Source organism: Pseudophryne corroboree, chromosome 9 (genome assembly GCF_028390025.1).
Source record: "Pseudophryne corroboree isolate aPseCor3 chromosome 9, aPseCor3.hap2, whole genome shotgun sequence".
Taxonomy (NCBI): Eukaryota; Metazoa; Chordata; class Amphibia; order Anura; family Myobatrachidae; genus Pseudophryne; species Pseudophryne corroboree.
The window spans coordinates 453,034,458-453,061,565 of NC_086452.1; the positions used below are offsets into that span (position 1 = coordinate 453,034,458).

The window sequence follows — 27,108 nt, forward strand, 5'->3', positions numbered from 1 at the left end:
TTCCGCTGTAGGTGTCCTAATCCCCAGGTTCCGCTGTAGGTGTCCTAATCCCCAGGTTCCGCTGTAGGTGTCCTAATCCCCAGGTTCCGCTGTAGGTGTCCTAATCCCCAGGTAGTCACTACCATCCGCTGTAGGTGTCCTAATCCCAAGGTTCCGCTGTAGGTGTCCTAATCCCCAGGTTCCGCTGTAGGTGTCCTAATCCCCAGGTTCCGCTGTAGGTGTCCTAATCCCCAGGTTCCGCTGTAGGTGTCCTAATCCCCAGGTAGTCACTACCATCATCCTTATTATCCAAAATAACGAAATGATCAGCAAACACTTGTTACTATGTTCTTCTGCCTGTGATGGCTGACAAATAATGTTTAACCCTTTTTGCTCCTGGGCATCTGTGCCAGATTTGCACCTGGAGAGGTGCCGGCATTAGTTTTTATTTTCACACTGCTTGTTTTTATTGAGGTACTTTTGATGTCGCACGGGTCAGACCATATCTACAGTAGTTACATTATGGGCATTATACAGGGGAACTGATTTTAGCAATGCACTTTTTTTTATATTTTTCAGAAATTGATCCAACCCACAAGCTGTAGTTTATTGGATGCATGTATGGTGTAGGGATATGTAGATCATTAAGGGCCACATTTATCAAGACTTGGAGATTGGAGAGTGATAAACTGCACGGTGATAAGGTATCAACCAATCAGCTCCTAACTGCCAGGCTGGGTTTGAAAAATGATAGCTAGGAGCTGATTGGTTGATACTATATCACCGTGCAATTTATTATCGCTCCACAAAGCTTGATAAATCAACATGTAAGTGTACTTTTATTAGATGTATTGGGAATGTATATCTCCTATATATTAGCCCAAATCTGTGACTTTGTGCCTCATTTGCTAACGCTTGGCGGAGTCACAATGCTGGGCGGAGTCAGAGTCACAGATCTGGCCTAAGATATAGGAGGAAAAAGCAGACACGTGGCTGATCTGGCCGTGTCTCCTGGCCGGGAGGTGCTATGTCATATAGAAGAACCAATGGTTAGGACGGGGCTGTATGACCCCAGTCGTGTGATTGGCGGAGTGTCTGAGAAGGGTTTCTGATCACTCATAACTGTTAGCCAATCACCGGTTGGCGGGGCGTGGCAGCAGTCATCTGGCCACTGTGTGATTGCCTGGAGGAGGAGGACGGGTAATGGGCCGCGACTGTGGGAGGCTCGACCAGTCACTGGCCCTCATTCCGAGTTGGTCGCTAAGTTTTTCGTTCGCACAACCTATTCGGAAATTTGCGTTAATGTAGTAAATTTGCGAACATCCGCCCCCAACGTATTGTTGCTCATTCGTACGCAGTATTACACAAAGTGGGCGTACGCCAAATGACATCGCAGCAATGCGAAAACATCGCAGCAATGCGAAACCATCGCATTAACACATACTTCATCGTCAAAATACTAAGTTGTAGTAGATTTACACATTTTACATTAAAAGTGCTCACTTTTGCGGACAAACGCACCACAATGGTTTTTTTCAACTATTAAGTGGAAGAACACCTTACAATTGAAAGTCCACAAGCCCTCCTCAATTACGAATTCAATTAGTGAAATGAATTGGAATGTTCATGATCAATTAAGTCTTTTTAAAATACCTGAAGAACACTTTGTAGCCATAATTGTACCTCATCTATTTGTTTTTTTTTACTAGAAATATAGATGTTTGAAATGTGCTTGGTCTACTTGTTCATTTTTTTTTTTTAAATAGAGTTTTAGTATGTGAATGAAGGTGTTTGCATGTTTTTTAAGACAATAACAACATATGTATTTTTAAATTTTAAACCAAACTTACGTTAGATGTATGAAATGTTGAAGGTAATAAATGTGTGATAGGCAATCTGCTGCTCCTGTATTGCATTAATAAATACTAAACACCCGCTTAACTTGAAAAAATTATTTATTTTATTTGGTAACATTTTTTATTTTTATAATAGAAAAAATTAAATTATTAACATTTGGTAAACAAAACTAATGCAACTTTTGCATTTTGTCAACCAGACCCAGCAAGGCCTGTAAATGTATCTTCATGTTTTGAAGAATGTCCCCAAAAGAAGTGGGATCTCCAACGGCAACATCTGAAATTAAGAGCCAACATAAACATTACTAACTTACTCACATTACTTATTATACAAGCAAGGCACAAAGCACACTTTAATGCAGGCATGTCCAAACTGCATCCCTCAAGCTGTTGTGAAACTACATATACCAGCATGCCTTGACACAGTTTTGGGGCCAGGGAATGCCAAAGCTGTGTCAGGGCATGCTGGGATGTGTAGTTTCTCAACAGTTGGAGGTCCGCAGTTTGGACAGGCCTGCTTAATGGCAAAGTTACTACATCATGGCTGTTTTATGGTACATTCATTATCAGAACACACAAGCCTGCTCAGCCTTTTTTTTTATATTTTAACAGTTTACGAGACCATGGGGTACATTTACTACTATGTGAGTTCTATTTAAGATGGAGCGTTGCCCATAGCAAACAAGCAAAAATAATAATCTTATCTTGTAGAAGTGGTTACACAATTGTAAAGTATAATCTTATTGTTTGCTATGGGCGACATCCCATGTTCAAGATAACTACCATCTTCGTCAATGTTACACCATGTTGGCATTCATTCACATCTGTTGTGTTTATTTTCTAATTTTTATGGGTTTGGTCCAGCCTCATCACACTGCATATCAACATCTTCAGAAGGACAACATATCCTAGCATGCCCACACTCCCTGAAAGCTGCCCTTACTAAATAAGGTCAAACAGGTTTGAATTTATCCCAAAAACATTTTGTGAGTGTAACTTTCACACCACCAATCATTGTGTCATTAGGCTGCCTAACAAAGTGAAGCATGTGATTTGTAAGTGAAAATATTAAGACTACACAGGCACAAGTGTAAAAGACCAACAACATACTAAACTCCACTCTGGTCTAACTGTTTCCCCGAAAAACTAACACATATAAACCCTGTTGTCCTGGCAACCCTGTCGACCTAATGAGTGTCGACCTACAGTGGACACACAAAACATTGCCCACATAAACACTGTACATATAATGACACTCTCAAAAATGTAAATGCAACATGTAGACCATGAAGAATCACACAAATAGTTGTCCTTGGTACAACAATTCCAACAGTACAACACTGCATGTTTTGTCATTGTAAGTGTAAGTAGGTTTATTTATTTTTTTTATCAACATGTTCAAACACTTACTTTCCTCTGCAACATGATGGTTGGCAGGAAAATCATCAGGTGCTTCTTGTGCCCACTCACTGGGTGGGGAAGGCGGCTGGATGGGGGAAGGCGGGTGGATGGGGGAAGGAGGAGGGATTGGGGAAGGAGGAGGGATGGGGGAAGGAGGAGGGATGGGGGAAGGAGGCTGGATTGGGCAAAAAATTTCAGAGGGTGGGTCTGATTGAGAGGGCGAGGGGGGCGGAGAGAAAGTTAAGCCAATAGAGGGTGAGGGGGGCTGAGAAGGGGATTTTGAAGTTGAAGGAGAAGGGGTATGGGAAGGAGGAGAAGGGGTCACAGAAAGAGATGGAGAGGTGGTGTGAGAAGGGGAGTGGAAAGTGGAGTGGGCCTGGGAAGCTGAGGGGGCGTTGGAAGCTGAGGGGGACTGGGAAGCTGAGGGGGACTGGGAAGCTGAGGGGGACTGGGAAGCTGATGGGGACTGGGAAGGGGAGGGGGACTGGGAAGGGGAGGGGGAGTGAGAAGGGGAGGGGGACTGGGAAGGGGAAGGGGGCTGAGAGCTCTGGCGTTGTTGTCGTCCTATAAAGATAATTTTTATTAAATTTAGTTAGCATGTTAAATTACATACTAAACAAGTAGAAATTTCACTGTTCTGTTCCATGTTATTATTTTTTTTTATTTATTTTGCTTAAAAAACATTGTAAAAACCTCTTCATGTTGCCCACAGCAAACAAAATGAGTACAAACTATTATTTTGAAGCTCATTCCTTAATCTATTCCATTGAGTCATATTGAATGGTCTAGGCAACATCACCAGATCACTATTCAAGGCACCTTATTATATAGACAGCACTGATCAAGATTTTGGGTACAGTTTCCTGCCTGGTTATTAATTCTGCAAAACATGCACTTGTTTGGTGGCACTTTGCTACAGTCAGTACTGTTTGCCCTAACCACACACACTGTCCTATTGTACCAAAATAGACACTCAGTGTTGCAATTAGCCTACCACTTAGTGTAAATTGTGGGTAATTCCAAGTTGTTCGCAGCAGGAATTTATTTAGCAATTGGCCAAAACCATGTGGCCTGCAGGGGAGGCAGATATAACATGTGCAGAGAGAGTTTGATTTGGGTGGGTTATTTTATTCTGTGCAGGGTAAAAACGGACTGCTTCATTTTTACACTGCAAATTATATTGCCGATTGAACCCACCCCACCCAAATCTAACTCTCTCTGCACATGTTAAATATGCATCCCCTGCAGTGCACTTGGTTTTTGCCAATTGGTAACTAAATTCCTGCTGCAATCAACTTGGAATTACCCCCATTAGCACAATTTATGCTAATAATCTTATGTAATGTAACTTACTTCGTGTATGCATTGAACGTATTTGCTGGCGGATCTCCGCCAACAGCTCTGGAGTCCTCCTGCGGAGATCACTCCACCTCCTCTCTAGTTGGATGATTGTCCGCCTGCTGCGGACGCGAGTCCACAGCAGGTGGCGGACCTCCGCGTAGGCCTCGCGCTTAACCCTATTTGGGATGAAGCGCCCAACGCGGCCTACGCGGCGGTCCATCACCGCAACCAGGACGCGGAGCTCCCGCCTGGTGAAAGGTGCAGCACGCATCATGGCAATGGCGTTTTCCTTATTTGGGCATATATTTATAGTGTCTGTTAGCATGTGATTGGTCAAAAATCTATGTTGTCATTTCTAATAACTTTATTGATCTTTGCAATGCTGTGAAGAGCAGAGTGTTATTTCGCTCGAGCGGAAATACGCATTCGCAGAAGCAAATTTTAGACCAAAAAAAAAAGTACACAAAAACACAAACACAGACACAGACACACAGTTTTGTCTAAATTACTATACATATCTGTGTACTCACCACAGTTTTTGTGATCATTCAGCTGGACAGTCACAAAGTGGGCAACATTCAGTATCATTTTTTTGTGTGTTTGTTTACATAATCAGGATTTTAGGATATAAAACAAATAAGGACACTATTTAGCAACATCACATTTTTTTTTTCACTTAAAAAAATTAAAGCTTAACATGTTTCCGGATTTTTACTATAAGAAATATTACACATTCCAACACAACAAAAGCATTACACAATCACTTTACAATAACAAAAAAAATGACAACATTAAAAATAATACATAAGCATACTGTGCTTTTAATTTTAATAAAAAAGATAATATAAAAACACTATACCTGAAATATTCGGCAACAATCCTTGCCCTGACTTGGCTCCCCCTCCGTGTAACACTCCCCCCACCGAAGTGTCGAACAACCCCTGGCTCCTCATCAGGCAATTCCTCTGCCTGTGGAAGCTCTACACTACTCCTTACCGCGATATTATGTAGTATTGCGCACAGGACCACTATTTTACTTGCCATCTCCGGCGAATACATGATGTCGCCACCAGTGCGGTGGAGCACACGAAACCGCCCTTTAAGGACACCAATTGTGCGCTCCACCAGCTGCCTAGTGGCAGTAAGCGCGGAGTTAAATGCCATCTGTGGTCCAGGCCTGGGATTACGGTAAGGAGTCATGAGCCAGGGGGTGCAAGGATATCCACGGTCTCCTGTTTGATGAAAAACCCAAAATTAAAAATAGTATATTTTTAACTCAAAATATTTGTGAAAACAAAAAATGTGCACCAACTCACCCAATAACCACATGTCTGCTCGTTGACTTGATCTTAATCTCTGCCATATCCCTGATTGTCTAATGACATATGCATCATGTGAACTTCCAGTAAACTTTGCATTCAGGGAAAGGATCTGGAGGGATGGCCCACAAACAACCATTACATTCAGAGAATGAAACAGTTTCCTGTTTCTATAAATTTCTTCATTATGTCTTGGTGGCTGAATAGCTACATGTGTGCCATCCACAACCCCAATAACATGTGGGAAGCGACTACCACCTTCCTCAAATTGCCGCTTCACCACATCTAGGGCACCAACATCCAAAGGCATATCAATAAATTGCTTTACACGCTTTAGGAAAGCCTGGCAGACACGCCGCAGGACCTTACTGAACTGGCCCTGCGACATGCCAACCAGGTCTCCCACAACATGCTGATATGAGGCTGTAGCCAAAAAATGTAACACAGCAAGGAATTGTGTCAATGGTGGTATTGCTGTAGGATACCGAATTTCTGACTCCAGATCACTCTCTATTATGGAGAGAGTGTCTAGGATTAGATGTGGTGGCAGCCTGTATCTACGCACCACCACATCATCTGGCATCCCAAAAAGTAGGACACGGGTTCGGAAAATTGGTGGCCTAGCACGCCTCCGTTGCCTTGGTTGATGAGGAGCCGGTTGTGGTTGTGGGGCTGGCGGTTGGGGTGGGAGTGCTGGCGTGGGTTGGGGAGGTAGGGCTTCGGCTGCGATAAATATAGACATCACACACTTTTATATAAAAAAAAATAGAGATGTTGAATAATAAAAAAACAAAGTCCTAAAAATATAAAAACAATAAATGGTTAAAAAAAGGGGGTGTCAACTTACTGCAGGAGCGTACGACATTTTTTCTGGGTTCAATTCAGGAACAAATGGAAAATAAAAATTCAAAAAACATAATATATTAATATTTTTAAAAAAGCTACACATGTTAAATAGAAATTTTATTAAATTTTAACTAATTTAAATTCTGAGCATCAAACACATCACAAACACCTTAAAAAAAAAAAAAACATTTAACAAATTTAAAAAAAAACAACAAACAATATAGGCATTTAGTAGCTAGTCCAGCCAATAAAAACACTACTTTGCTGATCCATCCTGGTAACCAAAAAAACATTTATTATGAAGATGGAAAACAAACATAATCAAAACACTTTGAACAAACACAAACAGGCACCAACACAGGCCAAGGGCACTTACCTGAGCCAAAAGAAAGGTAGTATCAATTTGTGTTAATTGGCACACAAAAAGACAATAAGACTGTAGGGTTCAGTCACCCAAACAAAAGAACCTACAAGAGACCAAAAAGAACAGTCAAAAACAACATACAGACCATTAACACAAACAGGCAACAACACAGGCCAAGGGCACTTACCTGATCCAAAATAAAGGTAGTATCAATTTGTGTTAATTGGCACACAAAAAGACAATAAGACTGTAGGGTTCAGTCACCCAAACAAAAGAACCTACAAGAGACCAAAAAGAACAGTCAAAAACAACATACAGACCATTAACACAAACAGGCAACAACACAGGCCAAGGGCACTTACCTGATCCAAAATAAAGGTTGTATCAATTTGTGTTAATTGGCACACAAAAAGACAATAAGACTGTAGGGTTCAGTCAGCCAAACAAAATATCCTACAAGAGACCTTAAATTAGCTTAAAAACAATGAAGCACAGGTTTTTTGTCAAAAATGGACTTGCAAAATATATGTGTTAAAAAGATTAACAAACAATCAACATAAACTAAAATCGTTTATTAAAAATATAAACAAGACGAATCCCAGAATACTCACTAACGTTAATTCGCAGACAAAATGCTACACTGTCTATATTCTAAACGCGAACAAAAGTACAAATGTATGCTTCACAATTACTCACTCAAAAAATTCCAATAGCACCTTCACGCACAAGCCTGCAAACTCAACTGTGAAACTCCAAACTACCTACACTCACAGCGTGCAAAGTAGGCCGTTAAATAAGCAGTGCAATCATTATCCAGATTAACATACTGTACACCTGTGTGAATTAACGCGACGCACGTAGGTATAAATAAGCACACACCTCGGCGTAAACACGTCATCGCAAACATGGCTTCTCGTGAGCAAATAGCAGCAGAGATGGACCGCATTGCAGAGCAGCAGATGGCATTGATGAAAAAACGCCTAGATTGCCAAAGGCGCATGTTGGAATGCGCCTCTGCGGATGGTGAAGAGGCAGGACCTAGTACTCTGCAAATTTCTGCTTCTGTACCCCAACAATTGAGTGGGGATACCCTGCCACACACACATAGTGACCAAACTGAGGGAGAATTGGCTTTAGCCACACAAACACAACAGACAGAAGCTGCTAGTGAGGAGGAAGATGGTGATGACCAACAAGAAGAAACCTCACAGGCTACCTCCAGATGGAAGAAAAGACAGCCTGCATTCACTAAGAGGGAGTTGCGTGTCTTGGTCACGCAGGCCATGTCCAAAATCCATAGAGGCCCCAAAAACATGGGGGCTGCTTCAAAAGATCGCATCTGGAGAGACATCACAAAATCTGTGAATGAAGTTGGCTCTGTCGTCAGAACATCGCAGGAAGTGAGACGACGGTAAGTGCATATTGACAGTCCTTTTTCTGTGCTAAGTTGACTAAAAAATGTAGTTACATGTGATGTTATGTCTAGCAAACACAAGCAGAACATGTGTGCTATATATTTACTTAGACCAATAATAATACTCCACTTTGTCCCTCTTTCACAATACATAATACATATGTAGGTGGGCCGACTTCAAATCCCGCCTGAAGGCAAAGAGGGCTGCGGAGTGGAATGCCTCAAGGGCTACAGGGGGTGGAACACCTGTCGCTGTGGAGTATACTGACTTGGAGGAGATGGCGATGCCCTGTGTCAGTTATGAGGAGGGCCAAGGGGTGTCTCATATGGACACGGACCTGCCTGAGATTCTGACGGGACATGACTTGGAAGGTAAGTTTACACATTAATTTGTCTGTAATTTGAACTGTATTTAGAATAATAAACTAATTTTGTATCCTACTTTTTCCCCACACATTCTTCAATTTGCTTGCCACAAAACACAGCACAGGGGGGTGAACAGTTTGAGTCACAGGCCGGTTATGTGGTTGAGGCTGAGGTGGAGGGACCTAGTGGGTCTGGCAGTGTGGGCCAACAAATCCCACCTCTGCAGGTTCCTACTGGCCCCCCCACCCAACCCTCTGCTATCCCGGAGATCCTGCTTGAAATTGCTAGGTATGGTGAGAGCCTAAATCGGTTTCAAGACGGGGTCATCCGGGAGGTAAGCCAGATAGCTGTCCGGCTCACTGAGCACCGAACCTGTGTTGAGCAAGGTGTTGCTCAACTCTGCCAAAGTCTGGCAGAGATCAGGCAGGGCCAAGAACAACTTGCCTCCTCATTCCAAAGCCTTGCAAATAACATCTTGCAAGGGCTCCAGGACATCGCTGTCTCCCTTGCCCACAGTGGCAGAGAGCCAACCACATCGGCTCCATCCCCTGCCCCTGCCCAGGAAGAACAGGACACTGGGCAGGCCCAACGAAGGTCGCTCCGCAGACCTTCCAAAGAAGAACAGGCTCAGGCGGGTAGAAAAAGAAGAAAATGATGTCTCTCCAGATGGGCAGCACCCATGTTTTTGTTGTTGCCTCTATGTTATTTTGGAGTTGGCTTGTGTGGCCAGAATGGATAACTCCCTCTTAGTGAAATGTTTTCTTTCTGTTTGGAGGTATTGTAGCCTGTGAGTTTATTTGTATAAACACCAGAGCCATCTTCCTCTTACTAGTGTGCTATGTATTGTTGTGTTTGTGTGGTGGATCCTAATTCTTTCTCATTTGGTATAAAATTTGTGTGTGGCAGGGTGTGTAATATGTTTTATTTATGCTTTAAAAATATACTTTTGTCAGAAGCAGAATTTTGCAGAGTACTGAGTTCTGCTATATAATTATTGTCAGTGCCATCTGCTTGCTGCTTGGTCCATCTCTGCCTGTGAGACTCACGTGGAGCCATGTTGTTTAAATGGTGTGAAATATTATTTCAGTAATAAAAAATATATATTAAAAATTGGTGCAGTTTCTTCAAGGTAATGCATTAGGTAAATCTTATTTCCAGAAAGATTAGGTCAGCATATAGACACTTGGAGACCAATCTGCAATTTCTCCGAAAAAATAATAAAAAAATAAAATAAAAAAAGGTATGTTTTGCACCACACTTTAATGTCCATATTAAGTAAACAGACACGACACTTTGTAGAAATATCTATGGTCAACAGGACATAATTTAAAACATTGTCAGATATTAAAAACAAATATTATTGTGACTTTTAAGACTAAATAATAGTGTATGCTGCATTATGTGGGTGTTGGTTTATTTTTAAAAAATGTTGCAGATTTCAATAACTTACACAAATAATTTCACTTGTTTGTATTTGGTAGTCTAACACACATTAAAACATTTCACAAATGCTTACACACCAACGAAAACCAAAATAACACCCTTATTTGACAGTGTGTGCGATTTATATGTGAGTAGAATAAACATGTAATGTGTGTTCAGACAATTGCTGGTTGGTAACTTTCATCTGCTCATTAATTAACAAGTAATTGGACATCAGATGAATGTGCTCTCCAATTAACTGTTAATTACTGCATACACACTTGTACCAGTACTTCGCAAATGTAGAGTAACTGCAGACCTACTCGGCTGCTGCGTGAATGTTGCTACGGTTTCCTATGTTAGTTTCTCTATCGTCCTAAGTGGATGCTGGGGTTCCTGAAAGGACCATGGGGAATAGCGGCTCCGCAGGAGACAGGGCACAAAAAAGTAAAGCTTTTACCAGATCAGGTGGTGTGCACTGGCTCCTCCCCCTATGACCCTCCTCCAGACTCCAGTTAGATTTTGTGCCCGAACGAGAAGGGTGCAATCTAGGTGGCTCTCCTAAAGAGCTGCTTAGAGAAAGTTTAGCTTAGGTTTTTTACTTTACAGTGAGTCCTGCTGGCAACAGGATCACTGCAACGAGGGACTTAGGGGAGAAGTAGTGAACTCACCTGCGTGCAGAGTGGATTTGCTGCTTGGCTACTGGACACTAGCTCCAGAGGGACGATCACAGGTACAGCCTGGATGGTCACCGGAGCCGCGCCGCCGGCCCCCTTGCAGACGCTGAAGAGAGAAGAGGTCCAAAATCGGCGGCTGAAGACTCCTGAGTCTTCATAAAGGTAGCGCACAGCACTGCAGCTGTGCGCCATTTTCCTCTCAGCACACTTCACACAACAGTCACTGAGGGTGCAGAGCGCTGGGGGGGGCGCTCTGAGAGGCAAATAAAAACCTTATTAGAGGCAAAAAATACCTCACATATAGCCCACAGAGGCTATATGGAGATATTTAACCCCTGCCTAACTTCAAAAATAGCGGGAGACGAGCCCGCCGAAAAAGGGGCGGGGCCTATCTCCTCAGCACACAGCGCCATTTTCTCTCACAGAAAAGCTGGAGAGAAGGCTCCCAGGCTCTCCCCTGCACTGCACTACAGAAACAGGGTTAAAACAGAGAGGGGGGGCACTGATTTTGGCGATATTGTATATATATAAAAGATGCTATAAGGGAGAAACACTTATATAAGGTTGTCCCTATATAATTATAGCGTTTTTGGTGTGTGCTGGCAGACTCTCCCTCTGTCTCCCCAAAGGGCTAGTGGGTCCTGTCCTCTGTCAGAGCATTCCCGGTGTGTGTGCTGTGTGTCGGTACGTGTGTGTCGACATGTATGAGGACGATGTTGGTGAGGAGGCGGAGAAATTGCCTGTAATGGTGATGTCACTCTCTAGGGAGTCGACACCGGAATGGATGGCTTATTTAGAGAATTACGTGAGAATGTCAACACGCTGCAAGGTCGGTTGACGACATGAGACGGCCGACAATCTATTAGGACCGGTCCAGGCGTCTCAGAAACACCGTCAGGGGTTTTTAAAAAAACGCCCATTTACCTCAGTCGGTCGACACAGACACAGACACGGACACTGAATACAGTGTCGACGGTGAATAAACAAACGTATTTCTCATTAGGGCCACACGTTAAGGGCAATGAAGGAGGTGTTACGTGTTTCTGATACTACAAGTACCACAAGAAAGGGTATTATGTGGGAGTGAAAAAACTACCTGTAGTTTTTCCTGAATCAGATAAAATAAAATGAAGTGTGTGATGATGCGTAGGGTTACCCCGATAGCAAATATTGGCGTTATACCCTTTCCCGCCAGAAATTAGGGTACGTTGGGAAACACCCCTTAGGGTGATAAGGCGCTCACACGCTTATCAAGTGGCGTTACCGTCTCCAGATACGGCCGCCCTCAAGGAGCCAGCTGATAGGAAGCTGGAAAAATATCCTAAAAAGTATATACACACATACGGTGGTTATACTGCGACCAGCGATCGCCATCAGCCTGGAGATGCAGTGCTGGGTTGGCTTGGTCGGATTCCCTGACTGAAAATATTTTATTCATGTACAGCATTTAATAGGATGCATTCTATATATATGTATGTGAGATGCACAGAGGGATATTTGCTCTCTGGCATCAAGATAAGTGCGTTGTCCATATCTCCCAGAAGATGTCAGGGACACGACAGTGGTCAGGTGATACAGATCCCATACGGCAGATGGAAGTATTGCTGTATAAAGGGAAGGAGTTATTTGGGGGTCGGTCCATCGGACCTGGGGACCACAGCAACAGCTGGGAAATCCAACCTTTTTTACCCCAAGTTACATCTCAGCTAAAAAAGACACCGTCTTTTCAGCCTCAATCTTTCCTTTCCCATGAGGGCATGCAGGCAAAAGGCCAGTCATATCTGCCCAGACATAGAGGTAAGGGAAGTAGACTGCAGCAGGCAGCCCTTTCCCAGGAAAAGAATCCCTCCACCGCGTCTGCCAAGTCCTCAGCATGACGCTGGGGCCGTGCAAGCGGACTCAAGGTGGGGGGGTAGTCTCAAGAGTCTCAGGGCGCAGTGGGATCACTCGCAAGTTGACCCCTAGATCGTACGAGTATTATCCCAGGGGTAAAGATTGGAGAGTCGAGACATCTTCTCCTCGCAGGTTCCTGAAGTCTGCTTTACCAACGGCTCCCTCCGACAGGGAGGCAGCATTGGAAACAATTCACAAGCTGTATATCCAGCAGGTGATAATCAAAGTACCCCTCCTACGACAAGGAAAAGGGTATTATTTTTCCACACTATATTGTGGTACTGAAGCCAGACGGCTTGGTGACACATAGTCTAAATCTAAAATGTTTTGAACACTTACATAAAAGGTTCAAATCGAGATAAAGTCACTCAGAGCAGTGATAGCGAACCGGAAAAAAGGGGACTATATGGTGTCCCTGGACATCAAGGATTACCTCCATGTCCAAATTTTGTCCTTCTCATCAAGGGTACCTCTGGTTCGTGGTACAGAACTGTCAATATCAGTTTCAGACGATGCCGTTTGAATTATCCACGGCACCCCGGGCCTTTTTACCAAGGTAATGGCCGAAAAGATGTTTCTTCAAAGAAAAAAGGCATCTAAATTATCCCTTACTTGCACGACCTAAAAAGGGCAAGTTCCAGAGAACAGTTGGAGGTCGGAAGAGCACTATCTAAAGTAGTTCTTCGACGGCACGACTGGATTCTAAATATTCCAAGAATCGCAGCTGTTTTCCGACGATACGTCTGCTGTTCCTAGGGATGATTCTGGACACGGTTCAGAAAAAGGTTTTTCTTCCCGAGGAAAAAGCCAAGGAGTTATCCGACCTGTCAGGAACCTCCTAAAACCAGGAAAGGTGTCTGTACATCAATGCACAAGAGTCCTGGGAAAAATGGTGGCTTTTTACGAAGCAATTCCATTCGGCAGATTCCATGCAAGAATTTTCCAAAGGGATCTGTTGGACAAATGGTCAGGGTCGCATCCTCAGATGCACCTGCGAATAACCCTGTCGCCAAGGACAAGGGTATATCTTCTGTGGTGGTTGCAAAAGGCTCATCTATTGGAGGGCCGCAGATTCGGCATACAGGATTTGATCCTGGTGACCACGGACGCCAGCCTGAGAGGTTGGGGAGCAGTCACACAAGGAAGAAACTTCCAGGGGGTATGGACGAACCTGGAAAAGTCTCTTCACATAAACATTCTGGTACTAAGAGCAATCTAAAATGCTCTAAGCCAGGCGGAACCACTCCTGCAAGGAAAACCGGTGTTGATTCAGTCGGACAACATCACGGCGGTCGCCCATGTAAACAGACAGGGCGGCACAAGAAGCAGGAGTGCAATGGCAGAAGCTACCAAGATTCTTCGCTGGGCGGAGAATCACGTAATAGCACTGTCAGCAGTGTTCTTCCCGGGCGTGGACAACTGGGAAGCAGACTTCCTCAGCAGACACGATATTCACCCGGGAGAGGGGGGTCTTCATCCAGAAGTCTTCCACATGCTAGTAAACTGTTGGGAAAGACCAATGGTAGACATGATGGCGTCTCGCCTCAACAAGAAACTGGACAAGTATTGCGCCAGGTCAAGAGATCCACAGGCAATAGCTGTGGACGCACTGGTAACACCTTGGGTGTACAAATCAGTATATGTGTTTCCTCCTCTGCCTCTCATACCAAAGGTATTGAAGATTATACGGTGAGGAGGAGTAAGAACAATACTAGTGGCTCCGGATTGGCCAAGAAGGACTTGGTACCCGGAACTTCAAGAGTTGGTCACGGACGACCCGTGCCCTCTAATTCTGAGAAGGGACCTGCTACAACAGGGTCCCTGTCTCTTTCAAGACTTACCGCGGCTGCGTTTGACGGCATGGCGGTTGAACGCCAGATCCTAAAAGGGAAAGGCATTCCAGAAGAAGTCATTCCTACCTTGATTAAGGCAAGGAAGGAAGTCACCGCGAAACATTATCACCGCATTTGGCGAAAATATGTCGCGTGGTGCGAGGATCGGAGTGTTCCGACGGAGGAATTTCAACTGGGTCGTTTCCTACATTTCCTACAATCAGGATTGTCTATGGGTCTCAAATTGAGATCTATTAAGGTTCAAATTTCGGCCCTGTCAATATTCTTCCAAAAAGAATTGGCCTCAGTTCCTGAGGTACAGACTTTTGTTAAAGGAGTACTGCATATACAGCCTCCTGTGGTGCCTCCGGTGGCACCGTGGGATCTAAATGTAGTTTTAGATTTCCTCAAATCCCATTGGTTTGAACCATTGAAAAAGGTGGATTTTAAATATCTCACATGGAAAGTGACTATGTTACTGGCCCTGGCTTCCGCCAGGAGAGTATCTGAATTGGCGGCTTTATCTTATAAAAGCCCTTATCTAATCTTCCATTCGGATAGGGCAGAACTGAGGACTCGTCCGCATTTTCTCCCTAAGGTGGTATCAGCGTTTCACCTGAACCAACCTATTGTGGTGCCTGCGGCCACTGGCGACTTGGAGGACTCCAAGTTGTTGGACGTTGTCAGAGCCTTAAAAATATACATTTCAAGGACGGCTGAAGTCAGAAAATCTGACTCGCTGTTGATACTATATGCACCCAACAAGTTGGGTGCCCCTGCTTCTAAGCAGACGATTGCTCGTTGGATTTGTAACACAATTCAACTTGCTCATTCTGTGGCAGGCCTGCCACAGCCTAAATCTGTTAAGGCCCATTCCACAAGGAAGGTGGGCTCATCTTGGGCGGCTGCCCGAGGGGTCTCGGCATTACAATTCTGCCGAGCAGCTACGTGGTCGGGGGAAAACACGTTTGTAAAATTCTACAAATTTGATACCCTGGCAAAAGAGGACTTGGAATTCTCTCATTCGGTGCTGCAGAGTCATCCGCACTCTCCCGCCCGTTTGGGAGCTTTGGTATAATCCCCATGGTCCTTTCAGGAACCCCAGCATCCACTTAGGACGATAGAGAAAATAAGAATTTACTTACCGATAATTCTATTTCTCGGAGTCCGTAGTGGATGCTGGGCGCCCATCCCAAGTGCGGATTATCTGCAATACTGTACATAGTTATTGTTAACAAATTCGGGTTATATTGTTAAGGAGCCATCTTTAAGAGGCTCTTTCTGTTATCATACTGTTAACTGGGTTTAGATCACAAGTTGTACGGTGTGATTGGTGTGGCTGGTATGAGTCTTACCCGGGATTCAAATTGCCTCCCTTATTGTGTACGCTCGTCCGGGCACAGTACCTAACTGGAGTCTGGAGGAGGGTCATAGGGGGAGGAGCCAGTGCACACCACCTGATCTGGTAAAAGCTTTACTTTTTTGTGCCCTGTCTCCTGCGGAGCCGCTATTCCCCATGGTCCTTTCAGGAACCCCAGCATCCACTACGGACTCCGAGAAATAGAATTATCGGTAAGTAAATTCTTATTTTTAACAGCGACAATGTTTATTTGCGAAAAACACGCCCATTGCGAGTTGCATACTCCCACACTGTACGCCCACTTTCACGCCCATGTCGGAGCATTGCGAAGTCTCGCCTCCGCCACGCCCACGCCACTCCTCGTTTTCGTTTGCAAGTTACGGCTTTTTTTTTCCTGAGTAATTTAGCACAGTTGTCGTACGTATGTACTCGCGCATGCGTAATCACGCATTTGCGCATGCGCAGATACTTACATTTCGTACATTTGCGTTGCGATGACTCTTAGCGACCAACTCGGAATGAGGGCCACTGTGCGGCGGCGGCAGAGATGGATTAAGGGGGGAGCTCTGGGGGTTAGTACCCCGGTCCCCTCCACCAGCCGCCACAGATCGGATCTCCAATCTGATCCGCGGCACAGCACTCCCCTCTTCATGTTCACAGCCGCAGCACTGCTTGCTGGGCTGCTTGGTGAGCGATGGCTCAGCCACCCAATAGGATGTTAAGCTGCAGCCTGCGGCTCAGTGACTGGCTGCAGCTTAACAGCTTGGACTCCCTTCCCTGGCAGTGTGTGGAATCGTGGATTATGGCTGTGCTCGGTGGAGAGCAAACACATCCGTAACACAGCCACACACCAGCCGCGCCGCACGTACAACATGATACCCCTCTCACCCTCCTTCTCCCCACGCTGCGTGTCCGTGACACGGCTTCCTGTCCCGGTCTTTTCCCCCAGGTGTGAGTATGAGCTGAGGATAGAGGGGTTGCTGTGTCCCCATGAGGAGAGGCTGCGGCAGCAGGTCAGACAGTGCCGGACAGTTGCTGGCTAGGGTGGGAGAAGTGTGCGCGCGGGCTGTGTGTCGGTGTTCTCTCTCTCTCTCTCTCTCTCATGGAGGCTGACATGTGCTGTGCTGCTGGGGGACATGTTACTCTGTGCTCGCACACTGTACAGTATAGGCAACCGGCATCCCTTCCTAGGCCGTATTTATTATGAAACTTTACTGCACTGAGGCTTACACCCGGCCAGCATCATGCACGGCAGGGACGTGCAGTAAGGGGAGGCAGTGCCTCCCCTTTCATGAATGATTACAGTAATACAAAGAAGATACTTATGACACATATTATGTGTCATAAGTATCTTCTTTACATTATTTAAATCATTTTAAGGTGTTAAATTAGTTTGGGAGGTACTGATAGCAGTGCCTCCCGCTGACAATGGTAATGGGGATAGAGAGGGGGCGGGGCTAAGCACTGGGCAGTAAATGCCCATTGAAAAAAATTGTCAAAGCGGCACTTCTACATGTGCCTCGTTAACAGCTACAGGCTTCCCCTGCCAGCAAGGCACATGTGATTGGACAGCAGATCCAGTGCTGGATCCGCTGTCCAATCACCCTTTGGAGGCAGCAAAACAAGGCTCACCTCTCTTCATTCCCCCTGAATCCTCTCTCCTAGAGATGGCTACTGACTCACTGTCTCAACACAGTGACTCGAATCATCAGGAAGTATGAATGATTCGACTCACTCACTGTTTAATGAGTGGAGACAGCTGCAGCAGCAGCCTCTCTCAGCCAGAGGGAGGAAACTCAGTGTGTCCTTCAGTCAGTGTGTTCTGCTGAGTGTCTTTAGCTGTGATTGGCCAGAGGCTATACCAGGTGGCACCCAGTGGGAGGGGGGAGGGATCAGTCACGACTCACCAGTCAGTGAGTGCTGTGCTGCTCTGCCTGATCCATTTCATGAATCATGATTCATCCTGAGTCTGGCAGTGAGGGAGACAGTTGTACACTGTGTAGACTCAGTGACTCAGTGGATGGATCTGATTCATGCAGCATAAGCATGCAGCAGAACTCACTGTTCCTGCTCAATGTGATTGCGGGTGGCAAACTCCCTGGAGGCTAGATAGTGGACAATATAATAAATACAAGCCCACCTAAAATAACCAATTAGCAAAGTATGCAAAGTAAAAAAAAATGTTTTTATTTGGTTTAGTTACAGACTGAATGATGTGTTTCATGGCTGTTAAGCTTTCTCTCCTCAGCCAGAAGTAATGTGCATATTCTGTAACTAGTATGCAATAAGTGGTTATTAATAATATCTCCTATATAATAGCCCTATTCTGTGACCTTGTGATTCATTTGCTAACGCTGGGCGGAGTCACAACAGTGGGCGGAGTTATTCAAATGAGTCACAGAGATCTGGCCAAATCTACAGGAGACTAGGAGCAGAAGCAGATAGCATGGACATTGGGCATGTCACAGACAGGGCTGCATACCTCCCAGCTTTCTGCAGGAGCTTTCTCCAGGCAGAAGGAGGGAAACACTCGGCGAAAAGGGGGCGTGGCTTCACGGGAGGGTCCCCGTTTTCGTCAGTGAGGGGGCTTGCCCAGCGCTCTGTGAGCTGCTGGCATGCCCCCAGGGGCTGATTATGAGTCCGGGGGGCCCAGGGCACTTGAGACAGGGGAGCCCTATCTCATTGCTGTGCCTGCTGGGGGTTGGGGGCGTGGCCTAATCGCGCCCAACGCGGCCACGCCCCCTTATGCAAATTCCGATTTTTGTTTTTATTTTTTTTATGGGATTTTGGCCCCTCAGCTAGGGCTAAATCCAGAGGAGGTGGTCGCTCCCCCCTACACACCCGCACAGGGAGAAGAAAGCAGGGAGACTGCTGCCTCCCTGCAACACCACAGACCTGCCAATATGCAGCAGCGTGTGCTGACTGTAGCACAATGCTGCCACTGTTGCTGGCAGGACGGGGGGGGGAGCTTCTGAGCTGGGACAGAGCTACTCCAGCCGGGGGGGCCTCTAAAACTGTGGGGCCAATGGTACGTATCCCCCCCCCCCCTTAATCCGGCTCTGCTGCTGGAACCCCTCCATTAATCCGTACCCCCTGATGCCCCCTCTCCCTCTGTCTCCACTATTCACCGCTGCTCTGCTAAGCAGAACAGCGAGTACAGGAGCTTTCCAACTGCCCCCCCCCCCCCCCACCGCAGGACACTGCGACCCGCGGGTGGGACAGCGGGACAGACCCCAAAAAATGGGACTGTCCCGCGAAAATCGGGACATTTGGGAGGTATGGGGGTGTGTGAGGGGTATGTCATACAGACAGACGGGCACCGGCTCACTGTGTGCTTGACCCCCCACATCGGCATACTCAGCAGGGTCTCTCTGGTGCGGAGGAGCGTCACTTTCTGACACACTCCACGCTTCTTAGCTGCAGTTTAGTGAGGCACCTGCCGCTGTGCAGGTTCCATACTGCCTCTGTTATCTCCAGCCCCGGCAACCCCACCGCTAGCTGCAGCGCTGCCACCCGCAGTGGAGTGCGCCCAGCTCATTCACACACTTTAGCTGGCGGGTAGCGCTGCAGAAATCCGAGCTGCTTGCAGGCTCTGACCCACTCCTCCCTCCAGCCGCAGCGTCTCCTGGGAGCTAACCAGTCACTCCCAGTCTCCCCTTACCACAGTGCCCGGAAGCCGTGAGGTCCGCGCCACGTGCATGCTATGACCCCCTCCTCCCTCCAGCCGCAGCATCTCCTGGGGGCTAACCAGTCATTTCCAGTCTCACCTTACCACAGTGCCCGGCAGCTGCGTGAGGTCTGCGGTGTGTGACTGAGGAGGGGGGGAGGGATGCGGACTGGCAGAGAAAGCAGGACTCCAGCCTGAGAGAGTCAGCCATGCCAAGTCTCCAGCAGCAGCAGATCCCAACAGGTTGGAATGGAACAGCAGCAGCCAGCAGCAGTGACTCCGGTAAGACACATCTGTCTGTCACCACTGTTTTGTCCCTAATACCAATCTCTCCCATGCCCTGTGTTCTGTCATGTCCCTGGCCTTGCCCTGCCACCCTTATTCTGGCCCTTTCACCCTTATCCTGGCCCTGTCACCCTTATGCTGGCCCTGTTACCCCTATCCTGGCCCTGTCACCCCTGTGCTTGCCCTGTGAACCCTATACTGGCCCCGTCACCCCTGTCCTGGTCCTGCCGCCCCTACCCTGGCCCTGTCACCCCTATCCTGTCCCTATCATTTCTGTCCTGGCCCCGTCACCCCTGTCCTGGCCCCGTCACCCCTGTCCTGGCCCCGTCACCCCTATCCTGGCACCGTCACCCCAGTCCTGGCCCCGTCAACCCTGTACTGACCCTGTCACCCCTGTCCTGGCCCTGTTACTGCATACCCTCCAACTACCTTTTATGGCATGTACAGTACCCGCAGCGCCTCCAGACCTCTCCCCAATGCACCACACCTCCGCACCTTCCCCTCCACCACATGCGGCACTCCACCCCTCCCCCACATGCTGTGCCTCCAGACCCCCTACACCACCCGTGGCTCCCACTCCTCCACCCCTTCACCACCCACAGCACCTCCAGGCCCCTTCCACCATTCACCCCCCTTATACGTCTCCCCCCACACCTGCCCCCCTCCACCAGCAGCATCTGCAGACACCCTCCTCCATCAGCGGTCCCCCCCTCACCCACCCCTCCCCCACCAATGGCACCCCTGCACCTGCCCCTCCACCACCTGCAGCACCTCCGGACCTCCTTTCCCATCCGCCGCAACACCCGTACCTGCCCCTACCCTACCCATGGTGCCTGCGGTCCCCTACCCAACCCCCCGGCACACCCGTCCCTTCCCACAGCACCTCCGGAACCCTTCACCCATCCACAACATCCCCACACCTGCCCCTCTCCCACCCGTGGCACCCCTGCCCCTCCCCCACCTGCGGTGCCTCTGGACCCCTCCCCCATCTGCATCCCCCACTCCTCTGCCCCTCCCCCACGCGCAGCACCTCCCGAACCTTCCCCATCCGGGCCCCACCCCCACTTCTGCCTCCCCTCCACCCGCAGCATCTACAGACACCATCCGCAGTCCCCCCCGCACCCGCTACATTCTGTACATCGTGCCCTGCAGGTGCTGTTCACGCCGTCGCAAGGGGCTGCGCCTCCTTCACCATCGCACGCCCTTTCATTGTGCAATATTTAACCACTAACAAAGGAATGCAGGTAATACTCCATATAATACAAATATTAAACCCCAGAAAGGCATGCAAGGGTTAAGGGGGCGTAGCCCCTTGCGACGGTGTGAAGAGCGCCCGTAGGGCGCGATGAAGCACCTAGTATCAACATAACAGTGTTAGGGTCTCCTGCCCTGTGCTGCCACGTCGTCATGGCAACCGGGAGACAAGTGCTAGCGGAGTAACCTGAGCGCAGCTGATACTCCGGTTCGGGTCTTTTGCTGTGCAGTGGTTATAGGCTCTGTGCATGGCAGGGGATCCGGTGCTGGTTTTTGTGCTCACAGTCTGTGAGGTCTGAGTGGGGCGTGGACAGCACCTGCTTTATAAGGCCTCTTCTCAGAGTAAGCAGATGCTGCTGAATCTTTGTTGGTTAGTCAGTTTCTGAAAGTTAGCCAGTACTGTGTAGCTTTGTATTTGTTTGTTGCTTACTGCAAATAGGCCTGGGGATTTGGTATTACACTCTGCCAATCCAGACCTAGCAGTAAGACTGGAGTCAGTCGTTTAGCTTGCTGGGGTTCTGTTACTACTCTGTGAACTTAGCAAGTTTGCGGCTGTATTCTAAGACTTGCCTGTCTAATCCTGTCTCACTGTGCTAGGTGTCAGGGGTCAGTTTAGTGGCAGTAAGCTGAACCTGTGCACTGCAAGTGAGAATTAGGATTGTGGAGACTCTCCTTGTGTCTATCATTCCATCTCTGACCAAGGAGTTTACTGCCACACCCGTTGGTAACCCTTTAGGGTTTTGCTGTTGCCCTTAGCAACAGCATTTCGGGTTCTCTACGTATTAAAACACAACATCTTGCGTTTCCCATCTGAGCAGTTCTAATACAAGGGAGATACCCAGTTCCTTAGCCTCTGGGCTTCTCTGTTCACTTTGTGTGTATTTTGTTACCCTATCACCTTCTGTGTACGTTATGTCATTTTCCCCAGTCTGTCTGTGAGTCCATTTGTTTTGCATAACAGTTCAAACACCAGTACATTCCTGCAGGCACTGGAGTGCATAACAGTCCTGACACCAGTACTTTCCTGCAGGCACTGGTGTGCATAACATATTCAGCAGCCTAATACTCCTGTTGAAATTTTGTGGGAATATGGAGCATACCCCGCAAAATACGTTGCAACAGGTGGTCGATCAGGTGCAGGTCCTGACTCGACAATTTAATGATTTGTCCATTAAAATGCACACCTCCCAGGCTGCTGGCGGAGCTCCCGCAGCAGCAGCACCTGCAGGGGTTAAGGAGCCGAAAGTAAATCTCCCGGATCGTTTTTCTGGAGATCGCTCGCAGTTCTTTTGTTTCAAGGAGAGCTGCAAGCTATACTTCCGGCTTAGGCCTCAGTCTTCTGGGTCGGAGATTCAGCGGGTGGGCATAGTGATTTCCTTGCTACAAGGAGACCCACAGGTCTGGGCATATGGGTTGCAGCCTGACTGTCCGTCGCTTAAAAGTGTTGATGCTTTTTTTACGGCACTGGGCATGTTGTATGATGACCCTGACAAGACGGCGTCAGCCGAGGCTCAGATTTCGATCCTTAAGCAAGGTCGAAGGCCAGTTGAGGTTTACTGTACGGAGTTTCGGAGGTTGGCCCATGATACCCAGTGGAATGACCCAGCCCTGAGACACCAGTACCGAAGAGGTCTTTCTAACCAGATAAAGGACCAACTGGTACAATATCCCTTGCCTGATAGCTTGGATCAGCTCATGCAGTTATCCATCCAGGTGGATAGACGGCTGAGAGAGCGTAGGCTTGAAAGGGAGACTGAGATTTCCTTCCTTCCCAAGGGAACCTCAGACTCTGAGGAATTTTCCGAGGAGCCTATGCAGATTGGGGCCACCCGCCTCTCCTCGCGTGAGAAGACGCGGAGGAGACAGCAGGGGTTGTGTTTGTACTGTGGGAATAAAGGTCATGTGGTAGTATCATGCCCAGAAAAGCCGGAAAACTTCAGGGCCTGAGGGTGATGGGAAATATCCTGTCAGGCCAGAAGTCAGAATTTCCCAAGAAGACTTTTATCATTCCGGTGACCTTGAAGATCCTCGGTCAAACTGTCAAGACTGAGGCCTTTGTGGACAGTGGGGCCGACGGGGTTTTTATGGACCGCCAATTCGCCCTGAAACACTCTGTTCCCTTAGTACCCTTGGCATCGGAAATTGAGATTTGTGGGTTAAACGGGGAACCATTATCCCAAGGTAAAATTACCTCTTGCACTAGCCAGATTTCTTTGTTTATTGGAGCCACACACTCTGAAAAATTGTCCTTTTATGTGACTGTCTGTACTTTTGCCCCATTGGTGTTGGGGTTACCCTGGTTAAAGGCCCACAATCCTCAATTTGACTGGGTCTCTGGGGAGATTCTTAGTTGGGGTACTGATTGTTTCAGGAGTTGCTTGAGCCTTCCAGTCAGGCTCTCGCAGCTAAGTTTGCCAGGATTGCCAGGGTGTTATGCAGATTTTGCAGACGTGTTCTCCAAAAAAGTTGCAGAGGTACTACCTCCCCATCGCCCCTATGACTGTGCCATTGATTTGTTGCCAAATGCTAAGCTTCCCAAGAGCAGGTTGTACTCCCTGTCACGTCCTGAGACTCAGGCTATGGCAGAGTACATTCAGGAGAACTTGGCTAAGGGATTTATCAGACCTTCACAGTCTCCAGTTGGGTCGGGGTTCTTCTTCGTGGGTAAAAAGGACGGTTCGTTGCGACCCTGCAACCGTATCACGATTAAAAACTCATACCCACTGCCTCTCATTTCGGTCTTGTTTGACCAGCTTCGTACTGCCACCATTTTTTCTAAGATTGACCTACGCGGTGCGTACAATCTAATCCGAATAAGAGAGGGGGATGAATGGAAGACTGCCTTTAATACCCACTCAGGGCATTATGAATATTTGGTGATGCCTTTTGGGCTCTGTAATGCCCCGGCAGTCTTCCAGGATTTCATGAATGATGTTCTCAGGGAATATTTGGATAGATTCTTAGTTGTATACTTAGATGACATCCTAATCTTCTCCCATTCCTTGGAGGAACATCGGAACCATGTACGCTTAGTCCTCCAGAAACTCAGAGACCACCGGCTTGGGGCGAAGCTGGAGAAGTGCGAATTTGAAGTTCAGCAAATCGCATTTCTAGGATATATTATCTCCCCAGAAGGTTTCCAAATGGAGGGTTCCAAGGTACAGGCAGTCCTGGATTGGGTGCAGCCCACTAGTTTGAAGGCGCTTCAGCGTTTCCTGGGCTTTGCGAATTTTTATAGACGATTTATCGCTGGATTTTCGTCTATAGTGGCGCCCTTGGTGGCACTCACTAAGAAAGGGGCGGATGTTGCTCACTGGTCTTGTGAGGCTAAAGCGGCTTTTGCCCGTCTCAAAAGGGCATTTGTTTCGGCCAAGGTGCTGCGACACCCAGATCCAGAGCGTCCTTTTGTGGTGGAGGTGGATGCCTCTGAGATGGGTATTGGGGCAGTGCTTTCTCAGATGGGAGTGTCTGATAATCGCCTTCATCCCTGTGCTTACTTTTCCCGTAAATTTTCGCCTGCCGAGATGAATTATGACGTGGGTAACCGGGAATTGTTGGCTATTAAGGATGCACTCGAGGAGTGGAGACACTGGCTTGAGGGGGCTAAGTTTGTGGTCTCAATTCTCACTGACCATAAGAATCTGACATATTTAGAGTCAGCGAAGCGTCTCAATGCCAGGCAGGCACGATGGGCTTTGTTTTTTGCTCGCTTTAATTTTTTGATAACATATCGCCCTGGGTCAAAAAACATCAAGGCTGATGCGCTCTCGCGGAGTTTTGCTCCAATCCAGGAGACCACCGAGGAGCCGTTGCCCATTGTTTCCCCATCATGTATTAAAGTGGGCATTACCCAGGACCTCTTATCATTAGTCCTTAGAGCACAGGAGCAGGCTCCTCCAGACCTCCCGGTAGGTCTTTTGTTTGTGCCTCCTAGGTTAAGACAGCGAGTGTTCCTGGAATTCCATGCCAAGAAGTCTGCAGGTCATCCGGGTATTGCCAGAACTCGGGAGTTGCTATCTAGGGCGGTGTGGTGGCCCTCGGTGGCTAAGGATGTGGATCAGTGGGTTCGGGCATGTGACATCTGTGCCCGAAATAAGACTCCTAGAGGGGTTCCTGTTGGCCCATTACATCCACTCTCTATCCCATCTAAGCCATGGACCCACATTTCAATGGATTTTGTGGTGGACTTGCCCAAATCCTCGGGGATGACAGCCAGCTGGGTTGTCGTTGACAGGTTTTCGAAAATGGCGCACTTCGTTCCACTGGTTGGGCTGCCATCGGCCAGACGCCTGTCTGAATTATTTATGCTGCATGTTGTGCGTCTCCACGGGTTGCCACTTGATGTGGTCTCTGACCGCGGATCCCAGTTTGTGGCCAAATTCTGGAGGGCATTTTGTTCCGATCTCCAGATTTCTGTCAGCTTGTCGTCGGGCTACCATCCGCAGTCTAATGGGCAGACTGAAAGGGTGAACCAGTCCTTGGAGCAGTTCCTCAGGTGTAATGTCTCCAAGTGTCAGACTGACTGGGTTGCTCATCTGTCCATGGCGGAGTTTGTCTATAACAACGCGGCTCACTCTGCTACAGGGATCTCTCCCTTCCTTTGTGTGTATGGGCATCATCCTAAGGCCAATTCTTTTGACCCCCTGGACTCCACGCCTGGTGGTTCCTCTGTGGTTTCGGTCCTTAGAGGTATTTGGCGGAAAGTGAAGAAAGCCCTTGTGTCTGTGTCATTAGTGACCAAAAGGGGTTTTGATAAGCGGAAAAGACCCTGCAGCTTCAAATTAGGAGACTTCGTCTGGTTGTCTACCAAGAATTTGAAGTTGAGACAGCCATCTCATAAGTTAGGCCCCCGGTTCATCGGCCCTTATAAGATCACCAGGGTTATCAATCCGGTGGCATTTCAGTTAGATCTGCCCCGTTCTTTGGGTATCAATAAAACATTTCATTGTTCCCTTTTAAAACGGGCGATTAGTAATCCTTCTTCCAGTGGAAGACCTTCCCCTCTTCTGATACGTGGCCAGAGGGAGTTTGTTGTTGAAAGGATTCTTGACTCCAAGGTGGTTCGGGGTCGGCTGTCATTTTTGGTGCACTGGAAGGGGTATGGCCCGGAGGAGCGGTCGTGGGTGCGCAGTTGTGATCTTCATGCCCCCAGACTGATACGCTCTTTCTTCTCGCAGTTCCCCGATAAACCCGGTGGTAGGGGTTCTTTGACCCCTCGTCAGAGGGGGGGTACTGTTAGGGTCTCCTGCCCTGTGCTGCCACGTCGTCATGGCAACCGGGAGACAAGTGCTAGCGGAGTAACCTGAGCGCAGCTGATACTCCGGTTCGGGTCTTTTGCTGTGCAGTGGTTATAGGCTCTGTGCATGGCAGGGGATCCGGTGCTGGTTTTTGTGCTCACAGTCTGTGAGGTCTGAGTGGGGCGTGGACAGCACCTGCTTTATAAGGCCTCTTCTCAGAGTAAGCAGATGCTGCTGAATCTTTGTTGGTTAGTCAGTTTCTGAAAGTTAGCCAGTACTGTGTAGCTTTGTATTTGTTTGTTGCTTACTGCAAATAGGCCTGGGGATTTGGTATTACACTCTGCCAATCCAGACCTAGCAGTAAGACTGGAGTCAGTCGTTTAGCTTGCTGGGGTTCTGTTACTACTCTGTGAACTTAGCAAGTTTGCGGCTGTATTCTAAGACTTGCCTGTCTAATCCTGTCTCACTGTGCTAGGTGTCAGGGGTCAGTTTAGTGGCAGTAAGCTGAACCTGTGCACTGCAAGTGAGAATTAGGATTGTGGAGACTCTCCTTGTGTCTATCATTCCATCTCTGACCAAGGAGTTTACTGCCACA

At 47.6% G+C, this 27,108-nt stretch overlaps 2 long non-coding RNA genes across 2 annotated transcripts in view; both read right to left on the reverse strand.

Annotated features, from left to right (window-relative positions):
* The window catches only part of LOC134957129 (uncharacterized), a 243,094-nt gene that overhangs the window by 105,735 nt on the left and 110,251 nt on the right, over window positions 1-27,108 (reverse strand). The gene's annotated exons all lie outside the window — the stretch shown is intronic.
* On the reverse strand, window positions 1,958-5,329 carry LOC134957128 (uncharacterized). Its single transcript, XR_010186483.1, has 3 exons — window positions 5,108-5,329; window positions 3,246-3,800; window positions 1,958-2,112 (listed from the first exon to the last, which is right to left on the reverse strand). It is a non-coding gene; the product is annotated as an uncharacterized LOC134957128 (long non-coding RNA).